We start from the raw sequence: 23,464 nt of genomic DNA, 5'->3' as shown, positions 1-23,464 counted from the left end.
ATCCCCCTCAGGTAGACCTGTTCGTCTCCCCAAAGAATACCAAGCTGGACAGATTCTTCTCTCGAATGCAGCATCCACAAGCCGAGGCAGTGGATGCCCTGTCATGCCCCTGAAGGTTCACCACAGCATATGCCTTTCCTCCTGAGGCTCCTCAGGGAGTCAGTCCAGGTGGTGGCAGTACTTCCGTATTGGCTGAAGAGACCCTGGTTCCCTCTAGCCCTGCGCCTCAGTGTGAGCTCTCCAATCAGGATCCCTCCTTTCCCTCAACTTCTGTCACAGGGCAGTCTAGTTCATCCAAACCCTCCAGAAGTTGAATCTTCGAATCTGGAGGTTGAGAGGCGAGGGTTCGAGTCCCTAGGGTGTTCCCCAGGAGTCATAACAACCCTTCTAAAAGCCAGAAAAACTGGCAACTAATGCCATATAATCAAAAATCTGGGACAAGTTCTTGTCATCTGCTACCGGAAATGGATTTGATCCAATCCTTCCCTCTACGTCCAATATTTTAGGTTTCATTCAGACAGGACTTGATCTGGGGCTTGGTCTGAGCTCCCTCAAAGTGCAGGTAGAAGCAGTCTCTGCCGCAACAAGTAAGAGATGGGTGGAGGATCTCTTGGTAGTCACTTTCCTCAGAGGAGTATTGAAGATTCGGCGACACCTGTCAGACGATCATTTCCTAAGTGGGATTGTCCCTGGTCCTTGAAATTCTATCTGACCATCCCTTTGCTCCAGTGCAACAAGTAGCAAGATGGAACCTGACACTAAAGACGGCTTTCCTGCTAGCCATTACATCTGGCAGAAGGATCTCGGAACTTCACACCTTAGGGATGGGTGACGACCACATCTCCTTCTTCCCGAACAGGGTGGAACTTCGCCCCTTCGAGGGTTCACACCTAAGGTCGCTACTCCAAGCCACCTGTTGGAACCTGGGCACTAGCAGTGTTTACAGACACAGGTTCAGAGTCTTGTCGTGAGCTGGATGTATCCAGAGTGCTCAGGGCCTACCTAGCAGCCACGACCCCTTCAAAAACTCTGAGAGACTTTTTATTGTTCAGTAAATACAGGGGCAAAGATGCTTCCATCAGAACTCTGGCATCTTGGGTTGTAAAGTTAATCCAGAAGGCCTACAGGGTAAAGAATATTCTCCATCCTGAGTAAATGCTCATTCTACAAGGGCAGTCTCGGCTTCCTGGGCAGCAAGGGCTAATGTTTTGTTGAAGACGGTGTGCAGGGCCGCCACCTGGTCTTCTCACCATACGTTCCTCAGACACTACCATATTGGTCTAGGAGCTCTCACGACTGTTGAGTTTGGAAGAAGGGCAGTTCAGGCTGCTATGTCTTCTTCTAATTAAACGTTTATTGTTAAGCATTATCCCACCCGTGTCAAGCTAGTTATTTATCACAAGTATGCTGCCATGGAGGCACCAGGAAAACGGAAAATTGTATCATACTTACCAGTAATTTTCCTTTCCTGGTGCCTATCCATGGCAGCATACGCTCCCACCCTCGGTATTCTATATTACGGAGAATGTTGGGGGAGGGGCTATGCCTTTAATTTATTCTATTCACTAGCCCTGAAGGAGGAGTCGAGGCGGAGCTCTATCACAAGTATGCTGCCATGGATAGGCACCAGGAAAGGAAAATTACTGGTAAGTATGATACAATTTTCCGTTTTTTTTTGTGAATTTTGGCCACAATGTCTGCTACATGTCTTTTCTAAAAAAAAAAAAATCCCAATAAGTATATATTTATACTGGTAATGGTGGTGATTGGCAACTTATAGTGGGACTGTGATAGTGTGGCGGGGAATCTGACACTAGCTGATGCTGGCTGGAGCAAGGCCGATCCTATGCAGGTGTGTGGTACACCGCACACCGCAGAGGTGGGGCACCAAAGTGCCAGAGTGCTCCCTTCCCTTCTCCTTGGCCTTGTCTGTGTCACACACACAGTGGCATTGCAAGGGGAGAGCAAGTTTTTTCCACTGGGGACATGGGGGTCACATGCAGCAGCTGGGCGCTTTCTCTGTCGCCCAGCACGCACAGCACAGGAGCGCATAGAGAGAACTGAGCGGAGAGAGGATCTGCCCATCGCCCCGCCCACCTAGGTACTGATGATCGAGAGCTGTGCTCCCTTAGAGGGTGCCCAGCCCAGTTGCCATAGAAACATTTGTAATGGGGAGGAGTTAGCAAGATTACCCTGCCCATGTGGGGGCGCCAGAAATATTTCTGCACCCAGGCGTCTGTGACTCAAGGATTGGCCCTGGGCTGGGGGGTACACTAACTGACAGACACTGTCATCAATAGTGACACTAATATAGTGATTAGAGCGAATACTATACACTGTCACTCTAACAATGACACTGGCTGGGAAGGGGTTAACATATAGGGACAATCAAGGTTATATAACCGTTTCGTGGAGAATACTTGTCATAACTATGTGAGTTCTTCCTAAACTCCAGTCTATTCAAATCCAAGACCATATATGAAGTTGTTTAGCATGGTTTTGCTGAAAACAAACCTTATCCCTTCACCAGTGTTTTGCCCAGTTAGGTTTACCACCTTATTCTTGAAATCTGCTGAGATATGGTAAGAGGCTGCTGTAAAGATGGTAGCAATGTAGCCTTTGATATCCAGCTGGAATGCTACCTTTAGGTTACATACTTCTTAACATTCCATAGCCACGAGATCCAATATGGGCATATAAAGAAGTATGTTTCCCAGAGGTGAAATAGATGGGTAGTCCACAAAGTTGCAATCCCGGTTGTTACAGATTTTCTGCAAAAGAGACAAACCAAATTCAGTTAATTGAATGACATTCCTGTCATCAGATTTTAGAAGTTGTTAAATAGAATAACCTTACATTTTTTAAACTATTTTTTTAATCTATATGTATTTAGTTTTACGACAAAAAGTGGCAGATGAAGAAAAAGTTCACTAAACGAATATGACACCCAACGAAACTTGCCTTAATCTGTTATATAACTATCTATCTTGTATGATCATAGGCGCCATTGAATGGCCAGAATTCCTTTTTCTTCCTCAACAAGATATTTTAAAGCAAATACCAAATTATGGTCACTAGATGGCGCTTACAATCATACGAGATCTACAGTATATAACACAGAATATGGCAAGTTTCACATTGGTTCAGCAAACTTTTTGTACATATACCCCAAAGTCTCAACTTGGAACTTTTTTATAAATAAAAAATCTACATGCCAGTGTATGTACTTTATCCAACATTCAAACTTTAAGGTAAACCCTGATGGGTTTTTACTTTTTTTTCCCCCCTGCAAAGTAAAAGCATAATGCCCATTATGTGGCACTTACCTGCAATCGGAGCCCCGCGTTGTCCCCACTGGTGGCCGCATCCATCTTCACTCCTCTTCCTTCTGGGGCCGCAGACTCCGACTCTGTGACTGGCTGGAGATGCATGACGTCACTCCCGCGCATGCACGTGGGAGCTGTCAGTCACGGCACTTGCTAGTGAAGAAACGCCACGGAGAACCGTTTCTTCACAGTGCATGCGTTAATGACGACGGCGCAAGTGTATATGGTAAATATCTTCTACACTGTGTAGGTTTTTATTTACAGTACCTACAGGTTTACAACCACTTTAAGCAGAACTAAAATATATTTCAAACTGACCTCCAGGGATGATCTAAGATGCATAGTTACATTGGTCCAGCTTGGACCAATGAAAGTATGCATATTTCATATCTGAAGGACCACTGTGGAAGCTGACAATCGCTCTAGTAGTTGGTGCTGCTACTATGATTATCGTCCTCTTCTACAGTCCCTGACAAAAGTCTTGTCGCTTCTCTATTTTGTAGAAACTCCTGCTATACACCTGACTTTTAATTAATCAATTGGTGTTAGAAATAGCTCATATGAAAAGCTAAAGCCCTCCCAAATGATGTTTAATGCAGTGAAACAAATTAGTTTTACTGAAAAAAGATTTATCATTTAATCAAGACAGAAAGGTCAAATTTTGGCAAGACAAAAGTTTTGTCGCCTATACATAAATTGAACAACTTTACTGAAAATCCAAAAATATGTCAGCAAATTAAGTAGTGGTGCTGTGAGTTCCAAATGTAATATCTTGTATGACTTCCATGAGCTTGAAGGACAGCATCCATGCGGTTTGGCAAGGATTCATACAATTTATTGATGAAGTCATCAGGAATAGCAAAGAAAACAGTCTTGCATGCCTCCCAGAGTTCATCAATATTCTTTGGTTTCGTCTTCCATGCTTCCTCTTTCATCCTACACCACATATGCTCAATGATGTTCATGTCTGGTGACTGGGCTGGCCAATCCTGGAGCATCTTGATCTTCTTCGCCTTAAGGAACTTTGATGTGGAGATAAAAGTATGCGATGGAGCACCATCCTGCTGCAAAATTTGGCCTTTTAGCTAGGTAGCTAAGATTTCTTGGTACTTTAGACTATTGATGTTGCCAGGGCCGGATTGGCCGACTGGGATACCGGGAAAAATCCTGGCGGGCCGGCTGCTTGGCTGCTCCTGGAGGCCGCTGTGAGGGCAGCGGCGCCTGAAACAAATATGGCTGCGGCCAGGCCGACATGCATCTGTGCATGCGCCAGCGCAGATCCGAACCTAGCCGTGCTCGGGAAAGCCCGTACACGCTCGGCAGGTTTCGGAAAGGCGGGCGCATGCGCAGTGACACGACGGCACCGAACAGCGCCATTTTTAAAATGCGCGCCGCTCACTGAGGTGAGGTCTCGTCTGGCATGTGCAGCCTGTGCCTCTTCCTACATCCCCTCCCTGTAGCGTCTGACCTCCTGCCCCCCCTCTGCAGCCTCTGACCTGCTGTTCCCCCCTCCTTAGCATCTGACCTCCTGTTCCCCCCCTCCACAGCATCTGACCTCCTGACCCCCCCTGCAGCCCCTGACCTCCTGCCCCCCCTGCAGCCCCTGACCTCCGCAGCCTCTGACCTCCTGTTCCCCCCCTCCACAGCCTCTGACCTACTGTTCCCCCCTCCACAGCCTCTGACCTCCTGTTCCCCCCTCCACAGCATTTGACCTCCTGCCCGCCCCCCTGCAGCCCCTGACCTCCGCAGCCTCTGACCTCCTGCCCCCCTCTGCAGACTCTGACCTCCTGTCCGCCCCTCCGCAGCCTCTGACCTTCCCTGTACCATCCGCAGCCTCTGACCTCCTGCCCCCCTCCGCAGCCTCTGACCTCCTGCCCCCCATCCGCAGCCTCTGACCTCTCCTGTACCATCTGCAGCCTCTGACCTCCCCTGTACCATCCGCAGCCTCTGACCTCCCCTGTACCATCCGCAGCCTCTGACCTCCCCTGTACCATCCGCAGCCTCTGACCTCCTGTCCCCCCCTCCGCAGCCTCTGACCTCCTGTCCCCCCCTCCGCAGCCTCTGACCTCCCCTGTACCATCCGCAGCTTCTGACCTCCCCTGTACCATCCGCAGCCTATGACCTCCCCTGTACCATCCGCAGCCTCTGACCTCCCCTGTACCATCCGCAGCTTCTGACCTCCCCTGTACCATCCGCAGCCTATGACCTCCCCTGTACCATCCGCAGCCTCTGATCTCCTGTCCCCCCCCCCCCGCAGCCTCTGACCTCCCCTGTACCATCCGCAGCCTCTGACCTCCCCTGTACCATCCGCAGCCTCTGACCTCCCCTGTACCATCCGCAGCCTCTGACCTCCCCTGTACCATCCGCAGCCTCTGACCTCCTGTCCCCCCCTCCGCAGCCTCTGACCTCCCCTGTACCATCCGCAGCTTCTGACCTCCCCTGTACCATCCGCAGCCTATGACCTCCCCTGTGCCATCCGCAGCCTCTGACCTCCCCTGTGCCATCCGCAGCCTCTGACCTCCCCTGTACCATCCGCAGCCTCTGACCTCCCCTGTACCATCCGCAGCCTCTGACCTTCCCTGTACCATCCCCAGCCTCTGACCTCCCCTGTACCATCTGCAGCCTCTGACCTCCTGTCCCCCCCTCCGCAGCCTCTGACCTCCCCTGTACCATCCGCAGCCTCTGACCTCCCCTGTACCATCCGCAGCCTCTGACCTCCTGTCCCCCCCTCTGCAGTCTCTGACCTCCCCTGTACCATCCGCAGCCTCTGACCTCCCCTGTACCATCCGCAGCCTCTGACCTCCTGTCCCCCCCTCTGCAGTCTCTGACCTCCCCTGTACCATCCGCAGCCTCTGACCTCCCCTGTACCATCCGCAGCCTCTGACCTCCCCTGTACCATCCGCAGCCTCGAGAGTCGAGAGTGGGAGTGCTGCCAGGATGGGGGTCATGGGAGAAGTCAGACATGTATGGACTGTGGAGAGGAAACTATGGGATAAAACCAGAGCCGCCAAGCTGGAACCGAGTGACTGAGCCTCGCAAGGTGCACCTGAAAGGAGGTCAGTGACAGCACCGCCAGGCCAGTCTAAGGGGGGGCAATACAATATTGTAAGGGGGCACTGATCTAAAGGTTTCCCCCTTACCTTAGTGTTCACTTTCTGCGGAAGGTGGGCTCTGGTCACCAGAGTCCTCCCCACCTTCCCAGAGTTCCCCTTTACATCATAGTCTGCAGGATTCAACCTTACAGTGCAAGGGGGCACTCTGATGTAAAGGAGAATGCAGTGGACTCTGATATAAGTGGGGTCTCTGGTCACCAGTGCCCCCCTTTATATCAGTGTTCGACCCCTTTCACACTGACATGCTTTGCAGGCACTGTAAAGCTAAAGATAGCGCCTGCAAAGCACCCTGAAAGAGCAGCTCTGCACACTCCTCCACCGCCCCTGCCCATTTAAATGAGTGAGCACCGCAGCTATACCGCAGGCAAAGCGCATGGCGTTATGATGTTGGGCTGGTATAATAATGCTATGGGGCTGGTATGAAATAATTTCCAGGGCTGCTTTTTATTCCCAGTCCGGTCCGGCCCTGGATGTTGCCTTCCACCCTGCAGATCCCTCGCACACCCCCATACTGGATGTGACCATGATTTTACCTCCACCAAACTTCACTGTTTTCTGGGTAAATCTCGGCTCCATGCGGGTTCCAGTAGGTCTCCTGCAATATTTGCGGCGACTGTGGTGTAATTCAACAGAAGATTCATCTAAAAAAATCCACCTTCTACCACTTTTCCAGAGTCCATCCTTTTAGCAGGCCGTGGCCCTTGGCAAATGCCACACGTTTTTTTGTTTAGAGCTGGCTTATGGGCACTGATTCGACCATTTCGAGACAGAATCCGACAAACTGATCTGGTTGACACAGGGACTTCAGGTGACCAGGTCTCGTGGAGCTCTGCTGCAGTGGAAAATGGGCTGGCCTTGGATTTTCGAGCCAACAAACGGTCCTCTCGAGCAGTTATCTTGCGGGGTCAGCCTGACCTGGCCTTGTCCAAAACGTCTCCAGTCTCTTCAAATCTTTTTTTTTATCCTCTGAACTTGGCGCTGAGACACATTGAAGGTGTCTGCCACATCATCAGTGGATCTGGTCTTCAGCCTCTTGATAATAAACACTTTAGTCTCCGGGTGAATCTTAGGCATGTTTGCGGTGGTCTAGTTGCAGTTGAGAAGGTCTAGTGTACTGGTGTTCTTTTTATACACACCTGAGACCTAATTGATCCATTATTAGTCACAGGTGAAGCTCATATAACAAGGCGACAACACTTATGTCTTGGCAAAAATTGACTCAATGGGCTTTACCAAGCTGTGAATATTAGAATACTTTGTCAGTTTCATTTTGCACTGAAACATTATTACAAAAGCTATTGGGATTAAAATGACCCATTTCTTGTAACAAAATCTTGATTAAAATATATTTTAGCGGCACTTAAGGACAATTTGTACACAAGCGACAAGACTTTTGTCAGGGACTGTAGGTTCTGTACTAAGCAGCTGCCATTCACACTTTTTCTGTGGATACAAGGCTTTCTCTGATTGGATAACACAAGCACTCTGAAACTGCAAATAAAGAATTGTGCATATTTTCTCAACTGTGTTAGCTTTTGCATTATCCATATTTCATATTATCCATGTGCCATTTTGCCTAGTCTCTTTATCGATATTAGAGGGATAAAGGCAGTGCTGACCTTTAAGGGAAGTGATGTAATCCGTACCTTCCAGTAAATTCCCGATGATAACTAATATTATCATTTACCGGGAACTGGACACGTAATAGGGTGGTAAAATCCCTCCCTAAAGCTGGCCATACACTAGTAGAATTATGTGTGTTCATTTTAAGAACATTTGTTTGATTTTCTAATTGTTAGTGGAGTAAAAAGGACAGTCATTTTCGACCATAGTGATGAGAAATTTCAAAGGAGCAAAAAGGAAAATTTTTCTCGAACAAAGCTGATGAACTACATTTATTCCAAAGCAAACAAAATTTTGAAATACTTTTGAATGACATTCCTTAAAGGGGTTGTAAAGCTTTGTGGGTTTTTCACCTTAACCACTTAAGCCCCGGACTATTTTGCAGCTAAATGCCCAGGCCAGGTTTTGCGATTCGGCACTGCGTCGCTTTAACAGACAATTGTGCGGTTGTGCGACGTGGCTCCCAAACAAAATTGGCGTCCTTTTTTCCCCACAAATAGAGCTTTCTTTTGGTGGTATTTAATCACCTCTGCGGTTTTTATTTTTTGCGCTATAAACAAAAATAGAGCGACAATTTTGAAAAAAAATCAATATTTTTTACTTTTTGCTATAATAAATATCCCCCAAAAACATATATAAAAAACATTTTTCCCTCAGTTTAGGGCGATACGTATTCTTCTACCTATTTTTGGTAAAAAAAATCGCAATAAGCGTTTATCGATTGGTTTGCGCAAAATTTATAGCGTTTACAAAATAGGGGATAGTTTTATTGCATTTTTATAATTTTTTTTTTTTTTTACTACTATTGGCGGCGATCAGCGATTTTTTTTCTTGACTGCGACATTATGGCGGACACTTCGGACAATTTTGACACATTTTTGGGACCATTTTCACAGCAAAAAATGCATTTAAATTGCATTGTTTATTGTGAAAATGACAGTTGCAGTTTGGGAGTTAACCACAGGGGGCGCTGTAGGAGTTAGAGTTCACCTAGTGTGTGTTTACAACTGTAGGGGGGTGTGGCTGTAGGACTGACGTCATCGATCGAGTCTCCCTTATATAAGGGATCACTCAATCGATACGCCGCCACAGTGAAGCACGGGGAAGCCGTGTTTACATACGGCTCTCCCCGTGCTTCAGCTCCGGGGAGCGATCGCGACGGAGCGGCTATAAACTAATAGCCGCGCCGTCGTCCCGGATCGCTGCCTGAGGGAATCCGCCCCCCGCACGCAGCGGAGGGGGTCCCGATCGGACCCCCCACCCGATAGAAGGCAAGGACGTATATATACGCCCATCTGCCTGTCCGTGCCATTGTGCGGACGTAAATAGTCGTGCGGCGGGCGTTAAGGGGTTAATGCATCCTATGCATTAAGGTGAAAAAAAAAACTTGGGAGAGCGCTTGCCAGACGGGGGTTAGCTCTTGAGGGGAGGAGCCAAGACAGCCGACGAGGGACCCCAGAAGATGAGGATCAGGGCTACTCTGTGCAAAATGAACTGCACAGTGGAGGTAAGTATGACATGTTTGTTATTTAAAAGACAAAAAAAACCTATACAACCAGTAAATTAAATAAATACTGCGCTCCTCAAAGAGTGTGTGTCTGTATTGGCTGCCAACACACAAAAGGATAAATGCAACAAAATATAAAGAAAAGTGTAGCGCCACTGCAGAAAAAAATGAAAAATTGCCTATGTGATAGGAACTTCCTATGGCGTGAAAATATGCCTCAAATTTCAGACCTTAAAATTGATACATAGTATCTGTAAGAATGAAAACATGCATCTTACAAAACAAAACATAATTAATATGTGATTGTGAATCAACAATTAAAATGTGTACCGTATTTATCGCGGTATAACGCGCTCACGCGTATACCGCGCACCCCTAAAGTTGCCCCGAATCCTGTGGAAAAAATTTTTTTTTTGTACTTACAGTTTTGGTGTCTTGCGCGGCGTCCATCTTCCATCTGCGGCCTCGTCGGGTCCGGCGTCCGTCTGCGGCTTCGGGTGTCCTCTTCGTCGGGTCCGGCATCCTTCTGCGGCTTCGGGTGTCCTCTTCGTCGGGTCCGGCGTCCGTCTGCGGCTTCGGGTGTCCTCTTCGTCGGGTCCAGCGTCCTTCTGCGGCGTCCTCGCGTCCTCCCTGCTCGTTTCCCGCGCCGAGTTTGAATACTGCGCCGACATATACAGAGCGCAGTACACTCGTGTATTGTCGGGCAGGCTCGGCAACTCTCGCGCTGACGTCCTGTACGTCCAGGACGTGAGCGCGGAAGGAGCCGAGACTGCCCGACTATACCCGAGTGTACTGCGCTCGGTATATGTCGGCGCAGTATTCAAACTCGGCAAGGGTAAAGCGGGTATCGGCGTATACCGCGCACCCACGATTTTGCCCTGATTTTCAGGGCAAAAAAGTGCGCGGTATACGCCGATAAATACGGTAATTGTAAAGTGGAAAATCAAAACAATTGTCATTGAGGTGATGATCTAATAACATCGCACTTAGCATGGAAAATGCATGGATGGTATATATGATGATTTCCTCAATATGTTGTGACCATAACGTGAATAGATAACCCAGGAGTGCCTTCAACATCCGTTTAAGGGGAGAAATAGGTACTCTTACGGATCAGATCAGATGGATCCAACTCACCATACGGCAGTGGATCTATTCAGCATAGAAAGCCAAAAAAGGCTAATCTGGTAGAATCTGCTGTTTTTCAACCGGGTGAAGATCTTTATAATAAATGGTTATGGTAAATTAACGTCCAGGATGATCCATCCAGATCCAATTGACGTGATATGGTAAGGCATCATTCAACCTTTACTGATCATCATAGGTTAAAGCAGGGATCTTCAAACTACGGCCCTCCAGCTGTTGTAGAACTACACATCCCATGAGATATTGTAACACACTGATCTTCACATACATGACTAGGCATGATGGGAATTGTAGTTCCTGAACAACTGGAAGGCCGTAGTTTGAAGACCCATGGGTTAAAGGCATAAAAGGAGAAAAAAGTAAAAGGCCTCCTCATAGTGTAAAAAAGCAAAAAAATGTATTGCATAAAAAAATCCGGGGAGCTACGGTGGCTCAACGCGATTGGCACTGCGCTGACAAGCCATTCACCTCTGCAGCCAGGGGTTCAGATCCCGGTCTCAGGTACATGTGAATTGAGTTTGGTGGTCTCAGCCCGGCTCCCGGTGGGTGTGCTATGCGAGGTAAGCCTGCGCTTAGTACGCCCACCCCCCTCTCACATAAACCACCACACTTACACGCACTCGAAATTGGGTTAACATCACGCACTTTGACCACGCGGTCTCTAAAAAGAGAGGCGAAGGACTAACGGGGCTGGTTGAGCGGGCTAGATCCTCTCACTCCCTTATAGGGAGTCCCTCTGCCCCGTTGGGCTTCAAAGCAGAGCAGGTAGGGCGGGCTGTATGGGAGGACCCCCTCACACACCCGCCATTGCCACCCGGGGCATGGAGAAAGGTGGCAGATTGCCTCTGGGGGAGGCCTGCCTACTCCCAACTCCTGCAGTCCGGCTCCTCTCTCGAGTACACGCACAAAATACACTTTAAAAGGAAAAAAAAAAAAAAATCCATGGTCAGGATATAACTCCAATGGAAAAACATTCACATGTAAAAATAGAAAATAGAAATTGCGCAATGTTGGAGTGGCTAGGGCCAGTGCATGCATCAGACATCCACTGTGGCATGCCATGTAGGGTACATGCACTGGCCCTTGCAATTTCTATTTTCTATTTTTACATGTGGATTACTATGTATCAATTTGAAGGTCTGAAGTTTATTGAGAGATATTTTAACGCTATAGGAAGTTCCTATCACATATGCAATTTTCATTACTTTCTGCAGTGGCGCTACACTTTTCTTTATATTTTGTTGAACCTATACAACCGAATCGAATGTACAGAGAATTTCCGTATGAATGTTTGTAGAAATATTCTTACAAACATTTATTCAAAAATCTATCAGTGTATAGCCAGGTTAATCCTCCCTCGCTTCTGCTCTTTTATCAGCCACTTGTTAGTTTGTTTTACTGAATTAGTCTGTCAATCAAAGATTGAAAGTTTAGAACACAGGCTAGACATTGGAAGAGTTACATTGTTTTGTGCAGTGATGCTGGTCTCTGCCCCTTATGCAAATAAAGATGCCTACTATAAGGGAGGAATGGAAGGCCCATGACCTCTGCACTGTGCAGTCAAAAGTGTTATATCCAAGAGGACATGGGAAATGCCAAGGCCTTCTGCTATGTCTGCTGTCAACTGGAGACCTATAAAAGCCTCAAGACATAGCTGTGCATGCACTATTTTTTAAGCTAAAATGTAGTTAAAAAATAAATAAATAATTCTCAACAGATTTAGTTACATTACTTACCTGTAATGACGTATATCCTGCGATTTTCAGGCTGCCGGGTTCTGTAGAAATCTTCAATGCAGGGGTGCCCCATCCTCTTCCTGTTGCTGAACTTCCAGTGGTGTGGAGGTTAATAGCTTCTGGTCTTCAGGCTCAACTTATCCGGAGGGGACTCACCACCTTCTGCCCTCTTCTCCATTAAAAAAAGTTCTTTCACTGATTATACGGCATGTATCACCATCTATGATTCCTGTAACTTGCTCGGGCTCTTCTCTATTCACAGGCAGGCAGTGTAATGTAACTAAAGCTGTAGAGAAAAAAATGTTTTTTTAGTTAAAGCGGTGGTTCACCCTTAGAGGGCATTTTTTAGCCTTAGATTCCTTCTCGTTTTTACTAGGGGAATCGGCTATTTGTTTTAAAATATGAGCATTACTTACCCGTTTACGAGATGCATCCTCTCCGTCGCTTCCGGGTATGGGCTGCGGGAATGGGCGTTCCTTCTTGATTGACAGTCTTCCGAGAGGCTTCCGACGGTCGCATCCATCGCGTTACGATTTTCCGAAAGAAGCCGAACGTCGGTGCGCAGGCGCAGTATAGAGCCGCACCGACGTTCGGCTTCTTTCGGCTACGAGTGACGCGATGGATGCGACCGTCGGAAGCCTCTCGGAAGACTGTCAATCAAGAAGGAACGCCCGCTCCCGAAGACCCATACCCGGAAGCGACGGAAGAAGATGCAGCTCGAAAACGGGTAAGTACGGATCATATTTTAATACAAATAGCCGATTCCCCTAGACCGAACGAGCAGGAAGCTAAGGGAAAAAAAAAAAAAAAAAAAAAGAAATGGTTGAACTCCCGCTTTAATCTTTAGTAGGGCCAGTTCACACTAGAATGCTGTGTGAGAAACCCGCGGTCCATTCTGGTTTCCTGCACTGCATTCAAATCACACTTAGAAATGTGAAAATAATGCGCTTACCAAATTCGATAATAAAATAAAAAAAAGAGCAGCAAACTCAAAAATGTTATACAAACATAAATATCATAAGCAAAAAGGGTGGAGTTGCGCTTGAAGAATGAATATGCCTTATTAAGGTCATGTAAAAATATGTGAAAGGACCATAAACATGAATGAAAAATAGTCAGCAGCCAGAAAAAATAAAACTAACATAGTGTAAATCTGCGTGGTGATCAATACACACAGGACATCCCCCAGTGAATGATAACAGACAGTGTGAAATAAAGAGGAGAACCACCACCAATGTACACACTGACCCTTACCAGAGCCTTTGATCCCTAGGGATCAGGTAAAGCAGAGGGGATGCATGCAGTATGGAGAAAACGGAGCGTCCCAATAGTAATGTCCTCAGATTCGCCAAGGAATAGCAGGATGTTCATAGGGAAGAAAACTCACAATGGTGTGATACCGCATAGAACATTTAATAAAAAATAAGTAACACACTTACAATTAAGAAGTTTAAAATCAGCATGTAAAAGCCGGCCGGCATGTCAGAACGGATTCGTCCTCAGCGTGCGGTGACGTCAGCACGTCGCCTCCCTATGTTAGTTTTATTTTTTCTGGCTGCTCCGTTGGTGGATTGGTGACTTCTTGGAAGATCGTATCAAGAGGCAGGCTTCATTGCAATTCATGTGATTTGGCTATTTCTGCAATTTCTGATCCATCAGGATCTTATATTCTGGTAAGGGTCAGCATTTCTATTGAGCGGTGGTTCCAGACTTTTCACTTTTTGCAGCAGTGTTCATACTTCACAGATTTGATACGTTGTTGGACTGTTTATGTGTCACTAATTGGACTATTTTTCATTCATGTTTATGATCCTTTTACATATTTTTACATGACCTTGATAAGGCATATTCATTCTTCAAGCGCAACTCCACCCTTTTTGCTTATTCAAATCACACTGCCCTTGCAATCTACAGCGGGTGTCAGTGTAAAGTTAACAACACCCCAAATGCAAGTCGCAAATGCAATGCATTTATCCCATGCGATCTGACTGCAGTACATTTCTAAAAGTAGTGCATATTTATATGCTGCCCCTCCTGTGCTCTCCTAGCTTCCTAGCTCTCCCTTGCACCCCCCCCCCCCCTCTGCAACACTGCTGTATTTCACCCTCCCATCTCCCACTGGTTGCTGCAGGGGGGTGTCAGGATGGAGATACTTTTTTTTAATAGACAGCCTATTCATAAATGAGGCATAGTAAACTGGGTCTTCTGATGCTTTGGTTTGTGAATGAACAGGAAGCTCTGTACAGAGCTATTCCTGTCAATTCATTCTGCGCAACTGAGGGATGTGTCCTCAATCTCCTTTCTGTCTCAAAGGTGGAATATCAGAGGTCTGTTTAGACTTATGATATTTCACCAAAGCCCCCCAACCTAAAAAACTATGAAAAAGAATAAAATTAAATTAAATTGTTAAAAAAAAAAAACTACGAACACTAGTGCCGAAAACTACCAGGGTCGCAAAGGTCGCACTTGTGACTGAGCCCTGGCATTCTGCCACCATAAGGGCCCTTTCACACGGGGCTGTCTGTGTGCGGGCTCCGCTTTTCTCAGTGCAGGGACCGACCTGTCAGAGCACTGCTCTCCCCTATGGGGGATCGGATGACGACAGACAACTGAGTCCATTTTCATCCAATCCACCAGATGGATGGAAAATAGGGTTTTTCTCTGTCACACTTTGGCGGATCGGGTCGGATGTCAGCGGGCATGTCACTGCTCCATAGAGGAGCACAGAGCGCTCGTTCAGGACCGCCTAAAAAACTGTCAGGCGGACCTAAACGGTCCGCTCGTGTGAAAGGGCCCTAAGAGGGTCTACTTCAGAACAAGTGAAAGGTTCCCACTGTGGGACCATAATGAAGGGTCCTGGGATCAGTGGGAAGGGCCCCAGGATCAGAAGGAAGGGAGTACAGGGCGGCCCTTAATGATTTCTTGCACCGGGACCCTGAAGGCTCTAGGTGTGCCTCTGGTGTACAGTGTTAGTTCACCGTTTCATTTTTTTCTTAAAAGTTGAACTAACCATTGAAAGATATCATACAAATAAGGGAGCAGTTTTACCTGTCAAAGTATAGTATATGCATTGCTGTCCACCCTGTCCTGAGTTTGAAGACCTGTACACAGGAAATCCCGTCTGTTTTAAAACCGTTGGTTTTCCCGACGTGATTCCTGCCAAGCTTGCCTTGAAAAGCCATGTATACACACGGCCACACAAAATACCTGGCGTTCTTTTAAATGGCAAGAACGCGGTGACGTCAGACTACGACAAGCCGGCTAAATTATGTTCTATGCTTCCGCGCATGCGTTGAATTGTTATCGAGCATGCACGGTTTATTTCCCCTTCAGGTAAGCATACAGACAACCGGTTTTCTCAGCAGGAAACACTCTGCCGGGAATCCAGATGAGAAAATAGAGAGCAGGTTCTCTATTTTTTCCCAGCAGTTTTCCTGTCGAGAAAACTGCTAGGGAGCATACACACGGCCGGGATTCCCGGCCAAAAGCTCTCCTGGTAGTTTTCCTGCCGGGGAAACCGGTCGTGTGTACGAAGCTTTATACAGCTCTTCCCATCTACATGGCCCTTTATGACAGGCAGAAGACCTGATTTCTCCATGCTCTAGTTGAGTAACACTTACAGATCTCCTTCTTGCCCCCCCAAATTGTGTGACTAATTAATTAAAGGAGAAGCAGCAGATTACTGAGCTCATCGCTGTCACTTTGTGCTCTCCTCCCATCAACATTCAACATGTGCTGAAGACCAACTATTTGGCTCCTTGTGCTGCATATTCCCTCCCCCTCCCCCAGTCTGAGCTCTGCTGTACAGGAACTACAAAAAGTTAAAGGGGTGGTTCACCCTAAAAACTACTTTTTCTTATTCCACTGCCCCCCCACATTACAATACGATTAAGGCTCTTATTATTTTTTTTATGCTGTACATACCTTAGTACAGCATATTCACCCGTGCATCCGGGTTGCGAGTCCCGCGGGAGTGGGCGTTCCTCACATGCTGGTGATTGACGTTTTGCCCAAAAACGAGCTCCCCCCCCGTCGCGTAAGCCGCGTCACGATTGGCGAAAGGAGCCGAACGGCGATGCGCATGCGCAGTATAGCGCCGACTCGCCGTTCGGCTCCTTTCGCCAACCGTGACGCGGCTTACGCGACGGGGGGGGAGCTCGTTTTTGGGCAAAACGTCAATCACCAGCATGTGAGGAACGCCCACTCCCGCGGGACTCGCAACCCGGATGCACGGGTGAATATGCTGTACTAAGGTATGTACAGCATGAAAAAAATAATAAGAGCCTTAATCGTATTGTAATGTGGGGGGGCAGTGGAATAAGAAAAAGTAGTTTTTAGGGTGAACCTCCCCTTTAACCTGCCTGGCGGTGTTCCCGAGACTGACTCGGGGTTAGATTTTCCTGCTACGATCGGTAACCCCGAGTCAGACTCGGGCTTGCCTCGCTAGATCCACAGGCACTTTTTACTTACCTTGTCCCTGGATCCAGCGATGCCACCACGCTGTGTGAGCGGGACCTCGCTCGATTCACATAGTGCCTCCGTGTGACGCCTATCACCGTTCCCTGCGACGTTACGACGCACGGGGACAGAGAACGGCGCCAAATTCAAAAACGTAAACAAACACCTTACATACAGTATACTGTAATCTTATAGATTACAGTACTGTATGTAAAAAATACACCCCCCCTGTCCCTAGTGGTCTGTCCTGTGTCATGCATGTCATTTTATATAATAAAAACGTTTCTTTCTCCCTGCAAACTGTAGATTGTCCATAGCAAACAAAAGTGTCCCTTTATGTCAAAAATGGTTTTAGATCAGCTAAAAAACAGCGATAATAAATTATAATCACTTGCAGAATTGTGCGATAGCGATTTGTGGGGAAATTCGTCATAAAAAAAAAAAAATAATGACAGCGACAATTCTGCAACTGAGCAAATTTCAGTGATTTTAATTTGATTACATTATTGAATAATTTTTATTATAATTATATTAGTATTTGTTATAATTATTTATAATTATTTATTATATTATAATTTATAATTTTGTTTTTAAAAAAATGTCATACCCGAGAAGCCTATTAGAATCTTGTTTGGTCAGATTTAAGTGAGTTATTTCTAAAAATTACAGGCCTACAGTATAAAACACCAAATTTCCTTGCAAATAATGGTACCGCTTTCAGCACCTTTTTTCTGAAAGAATCATACCGCCAGGGAGGTTAATACCCTTGTATCTTGTCATTGTGTCACAGGAACAGAAAGTGAGGGGATCTATCCCTAATGGGAACACAGTCAGAAATGAAAACCCCAAAACACTATCCTAAATTGAACTGGTATACACTTGTATATGTAAAAGTGCCTGGGCATAGTTAAAGAATTTACGTACCACTGAACTCAAAGGGTGAAGATTTGCAATACTATAGGAAACATTTAGAAATGTTAATCATGTCTAAGCAGTATTTTGAAAACTGTGGGGCAGATCCACAAAGATGTAATTTACTTGGCTTTGGTTTGAATCCTGAAAGAATTTGCGCCGTAAGTTACGGCGGCGTAGTGTATCTCTCGCGGCGTAAGGGCGCAGAATTCAAATGCGGCGAGTAGGCGGGCGTGTTTCATTTAAATGAAGAGCGTCCCCGCGCCGAACAAACTGCGCATGCCCCGTCCGTCAAAACTCCCAGGGTGCATTGCTCCAAATGATGTCGCAAGGACGTCATTGTTTCCAACGTGAACGTAAATGGCGTCCAGCCCCATTCACGGACGACTTACGCAAACGAATTAAATTTTTCAAAATTATACGCGGGAACGACAGCCATACTTAACATTGAGTACGCCACCAGATAGCAGCTTTAACTATACGCCGGAAAAAGCCGAACGGAAACGACGTGAAAGAATGCGACGGCCGCTCGTACGTTCGTGGATCGTCGGAAATAGCTAATTTGCATACACGACACGGAATACGACGGAAACGCCACCCATCGGCCGCCGGAAAATTGCATCTTAGATCCGACGGCGTACTAAGGCGTACGCCTGTCGGATCTAACACAGATGCCATCGTATCTTGTTTGGTGGATACCAAATCAAAGATACGACGCGCAAAATTTTAAATTACGCGGCGTATCAACAGATACGCCGGCGTAATTTCTTTGAGGATCTGCCCCTGTATCTTTTTGCCTTGGATTCTTCCTGAAAAACAGTAATGCAATTGCTGGTGTAGGTAGGTGCCTAGGCACTCCTATACTTTAACATTTTTGGATGTACAGTGGAACCTCCAATTGTGAGTAACGCGGTTAACGAGCGTTTCGCAATACGAGCACTGTATTTTAAAAAATCCTAACTCGGTTTGCGAGTGTTGTCTCGCAAAACAAGCAGGATTTAGGACAAAGCGGTGTGCAGTACCGCGTTTGGCCTGAGGTGGGGGGCTGAGCTGAATGGTGCCGATCACCGCCGTTTGGAAACGCACGGAAAGGCCCGAGGACAGCTCGGCTGACCTCAGCAAACCTCGGGAAGGCTTCAGAACAGAGTCTTTCCGAGGTTTGCCAAGGTCAACTGAGGTTGTCCTTGGGCCCTTCCGGACGTTTCTGAGACTCTCCTGCGCCCCCCCCCTCCTCTGGCCGCATGCGGTATTGCATGCCATTTAAGTCAATGCGGAACAAATTATTTTCGTTTCTATTGACTTCAATGAGGAAACTTGCTTTGATATGCGAATGCTTGAGTACTTTGGATTACAAGCATTCTCCTGAAATGTATTATGCTCGTAATCCGAGGTTCCACTGTATATCTGCAGTGTGAGATCTGACACTGCTGCTTCTGACTGCCAGTTTCACGGGATTTGGAGTGAGATCTGGTAATGTCATTTCTGTGCTAATTGCTGAAGAGGAATCTGCAGTACATACAGTACATCTTCCTGATTCTTCTTTCATTTATTCTGTGTATCTGTGCTTTGTGAAGCCGACCTGCTCTTTGCTAATTTACCCCCCAACCATTAGCAGATCATCAGCCATCAGGAAAACAGTTCTGGTATCAGGAAAAAAAAGACCTATTCTTTTACCAATATGGCCACCCCCGCACAGAAACATAGAAGGAGGTATGATAAGTCAGTAATGGGAAAAAGATCAGCTGCAGCAGACCATGTGACAAGTCCTTTGCCCTCTGCTTGCCTTTTTTGGGCACAGCTTCAATGAATGTGCTTCTTTCTCAACATACACTATCCCGTTAAAAGTATTGGGACACCTGCCTTTACACGCACATCAACTTTAACGTCATCCCAGCCTTAGTCCATAGGGTGCAATATTGAGTTGGCCCACCCTTTACAGCTATAACAGCTTCAACTCTTCTGGGAAGGCTGTTCACAAGGTTTAGGAGTGTGCCTATGGGAATGTTTGACCATTCTTCCAGAAGCACATTTGTGAGGTCAGGTACTGATATGGACAAGAAGGTCTGGCTCTCAGTCTCTGCTCTAATTCATCCCAAAGGTGTTCTATCGGAGTTGAGGTCAGACCAGTCAAGTTCCTCCACCCCAAACTCACTCATCCATGTCTTTATGGACCTTGCTTTGTGCTCTGGTCCAAATCATTTGGTGGAGGGGGATTATGGTGTGGGGTTGTTTTTCAGGGGTTGGGCTTGGCCCCTTAGTTACACTTATGGTGTCAGAATACCAACAGTTTGGGGATGGCCCCTTCCTGTTCTAACATCCCTGCACACCAGAGCACAAAGCAAGGTCCATAAAGACATGGACGAGCGAGTTTGGGGTGGAGGAACTGGACTGGCCTGCCCAGAGTCCTGACCTCAACCCGATAAAAACACCTTTGTCCACATCAGTGTCTGACCTCACAAATGCTCTTCTGGAAGAATAGTCAAACATTCCCATAGACACACTCCTAAACCTTCCCAGAGGAGTTGAAGCTGTTATAGCTGCAAAGGGTGGGCCAACTCAATATTGAACCCTACAGACTTATGCCCTGTACACACGATAGGAATTTCCTATGGGCTAAAATCTGATGTAATTTTCTGTCATAATTCCAATTTAAGCTGTCTTTCATCAGTCTTGCATACACACTGTCAGACTAAATTCCGACCGTCCAAAACGCGGTGACGTAAAACACTACGATGAGACGAGAAAAATGAAGTTCAATGCTTCCGAGCATGCGTCGACTTGATTCTGAGCATGCATATTTTTTTCTCCGTCAGAGTTCCACACAGACGATCGGAATTTCCCATAGGATTTTTTTCCATCAGAAAAAAATAAAACGTGTTCTATTTCCAAACTCCAACAGAAAAAAAATGCTATAGGGCCCACACACGATAGGAATTTCTGATGAAAAAAATGACATCAGACTTTTTTCATCAGAAATTCCTATCGTGTGTACAAGGCATAAGACTGGGATGCCATTAAAGTTCATGTGTGTGAAAAGGCAGGTTTCCCAATACTTTTGACAATATTGTGTACTTCGAGCATACAGTGAATAAATGCATACTTTGTCAAACACAGTAAATGCACATCTACCGTTCTAATTGTTTGGGATCATATTACTGCCAATTTATTCCTGACTGGCCATAAAAGTAAAAATGAGGAAAGTAAATGATCTAGTAAAACACTGATAATTACCCCATATGTGGGCACTTATGGCAGCGTCTCTGAATCCCTACCATGTGAGCTACCTGTTGGCCAGTAATGGATGCATCAGGCTACATGCTCTGTGCGTGGTTTAAAACCCTTGGGGCAGATTCACAGAGCAAGTACCCCGGTGTATCTACTGATACGCCGGCGTGCTTTCAAATTTCCCGCGTCGTATCTTTAGTTTGAATCCTCAAACAAAGATACGACTGCATCTGGGTTCGATCCGACAGGCGTATGGCTTCGTACGCCTTTGGATCGCAGATGCAATACTTCGGCGTCCGCTGGGTGGAGTTTGCGTCGTTTTCCGCGTCTGGTATGCAAATTAGCTTTTTCCGACGAACGTACGCGCGGCCGTCGCATTCTCTTACGTCGTCTCTAGTCGGCTTTTTCCGGCGTAAAGTTAAAGCTGCTATTTTGTGGCGTATAGATAGACTTGCCATGTTAAAGTATGGCCTTCGTTCCCGCGTCGAAATTTGAATTTTTTTTTTTTGCGTAAGTCGTCCGTGAATAGGGATGGACGTAACTCACGTCTAAGTTCAAAAATTGACGTCGGTTCGACGTCATTTCGCCCAAAGCACGGCGGGAAATTCCTGGACGACGCATGCGCAGTTCATTCGGCGCGGGGACGCTCTTCATTTAAATGAATCACGCCCCCTACCCGCCGATTTGAATTCCGCCGCCAGAAATACACTACGCCGCCGTAACTTACGGCGCAAATTCTTCCCGGATTCGACTTAGAGCCAGGTAAGATACGGCGGCGTAGCGTATCTCTGATACGCTGCGCCTGTCCATTTCTATGTGAATCTGGCCCCTTGTAAATAACCTGTGAGTGCAGAGATGGAAATAAGAACGTGACAGTATATTGTACATAGCCTACAGTCATCCAAAACAGGAGAGCATTACGAGTTCTTGGTATTTGAATGTTTATAGCACATCATGTGTTCCGTGCCCTTATAAAGGAACATAGACAGTATAGTAATATAAAAATGTTGCATCAATCATCGTGCATAAAAAAGTTTCAAGTAATTGAACTTTTCTTTGTGATGCAGTAAGCAATGAGAACGGTACCTTATGTAAAGTGTGTAATCCGGTGGCCTGATCCTTCCATAAAAGGCCAGGCATTGGGGTATCAGTGTAACTCTAGGCCTAGACCGGCCCCTCCTACACATCACACTTGTGCTGCTTTCATACAGGACAGCTGTGTGGGTGACTTTATCACATATGCCACACAAATACCAAACATAGCTAACTCAAGAAAGGTTTGCTACAGATAAGACTTTTTTTTTTTTATCTTTTGCGTAAAAGTGCTGAGTTGCACTTAGGCCTGTTTCTTGTAATACACCACTTTGAGCTTGTACTTATTCATTCTATATATTTCATGCTTTAAACTTGAATTAATCTCAGAAGTTTGCATTGCTCGGCTGTGGAACTTAAACATCCATCTTTCATATAGAATATGTGACATGTCATTTTAGCAAGTATTTAGAAACTTTCTGCAGCTGTCCAACTATCACAGAACAAATATATTTTGCTTATTTCAAAGGAAGCATTGCAAAGATTTTCATTTTTTTTTTTAAATGCTAATGACTGATGAAAGCTGAGTGTCTGTTGCTGCTGCTGTGCCTTGAATTTCAATATGCAGGTGACCTACCATGTACACCGGGTTCCCTTAAGAGTACCTATACCTTCTAGAAATTTTAGATGCAATTTGTAATATACAGTATATTTTATAAGTTACTTACGCTTACCTCCTGCTGGTAATATTTCTCATTGTAGGTATCCAAAGCCAAGCCAAGTTACAAGTGTCCTCTCTTGTACCCAAAGTATCTGCTGGTGTCTGTCTCACCCCTTCACCTCCCCCTAGCCTCCTATCTCCTCCTCTGTCGCTCTCCTCCCTGCTATTTTTGGCAGCTCCCCTGAGCTCCTCCTGGCTATTAATATTAGAAGTGAGAAATTCATCTGCTCTCTGCTATATAAGGTAAAGGAAGATGCTATAGAGAGAGATCCGTGTGTGCAAGATGCCAGGAGCCACAAAGCTGGCACCGCCAATGGAAAGAGGAGATTTGCTGTTAACAAAGGAAACAGAGGTGGAATAGTAGGCACAGGGACCAGTAGTTGCAAGCTACAGAAGTGCGCAAACCACACACACTGTACAGGCTGCTTTCATTGTTCTGAGTCGGCATACATAGACATGAAATATGTGTGCTATGTACACTATACTTTACATAACAAAGTCACAAAATGTTGTGCAGCATGTATAGATAACTGTAGACTACAAATGATCAAGCAATGATACCACAATTATTAGATTTTGTCTTACTGATCGAGATTTGCAGTATACATATACGAAGCAATTACCCGATTATTGCCTATAAGTAATGCCATTCTTACTGGCCGAGC

The 23,464-nt window shown here is 46.2% G+C and overlaps 1 long non-coding RNA gene across 1 annotated transcript; it reads right to left on the bottom strand.

The window, feature by feature from the left end:
- Positions 1 to 1,733: 1,733 nt before the first annotated feature.
- Positions 1,734 to 22,904, bottom strand: LOC120926958. The gene is made up of 3 exons (XR_005747012.1): positions 22,813 to 22,904; positions 12,452 to 12,737; positions 1,734 to 2,771 (listed from the first exon to the last, which is right to left on the bottom strand). It is a non-coding gene; the product is annotated as an uncharacterized LOC120926958 (long non-coding RNA).
- Positions 22,905 to 23,464: the final 560 nt, after the last annotated feature.

This window comes from Rana temporaria, chromosome 2 (genome assembly GCF_905171775.1).
Source record: "Rana temporaria chromosome 2, aRanTem1.1, whole genome shotgun sequence".
NCBI lineage: Eukaryota > Metazoa > Chordata > Amphibia > Anura > Ranidae > Rana > Rana temporaria.
This window is presented reverse-complemented; position numbering and strand designations above follow the sequence as displayed.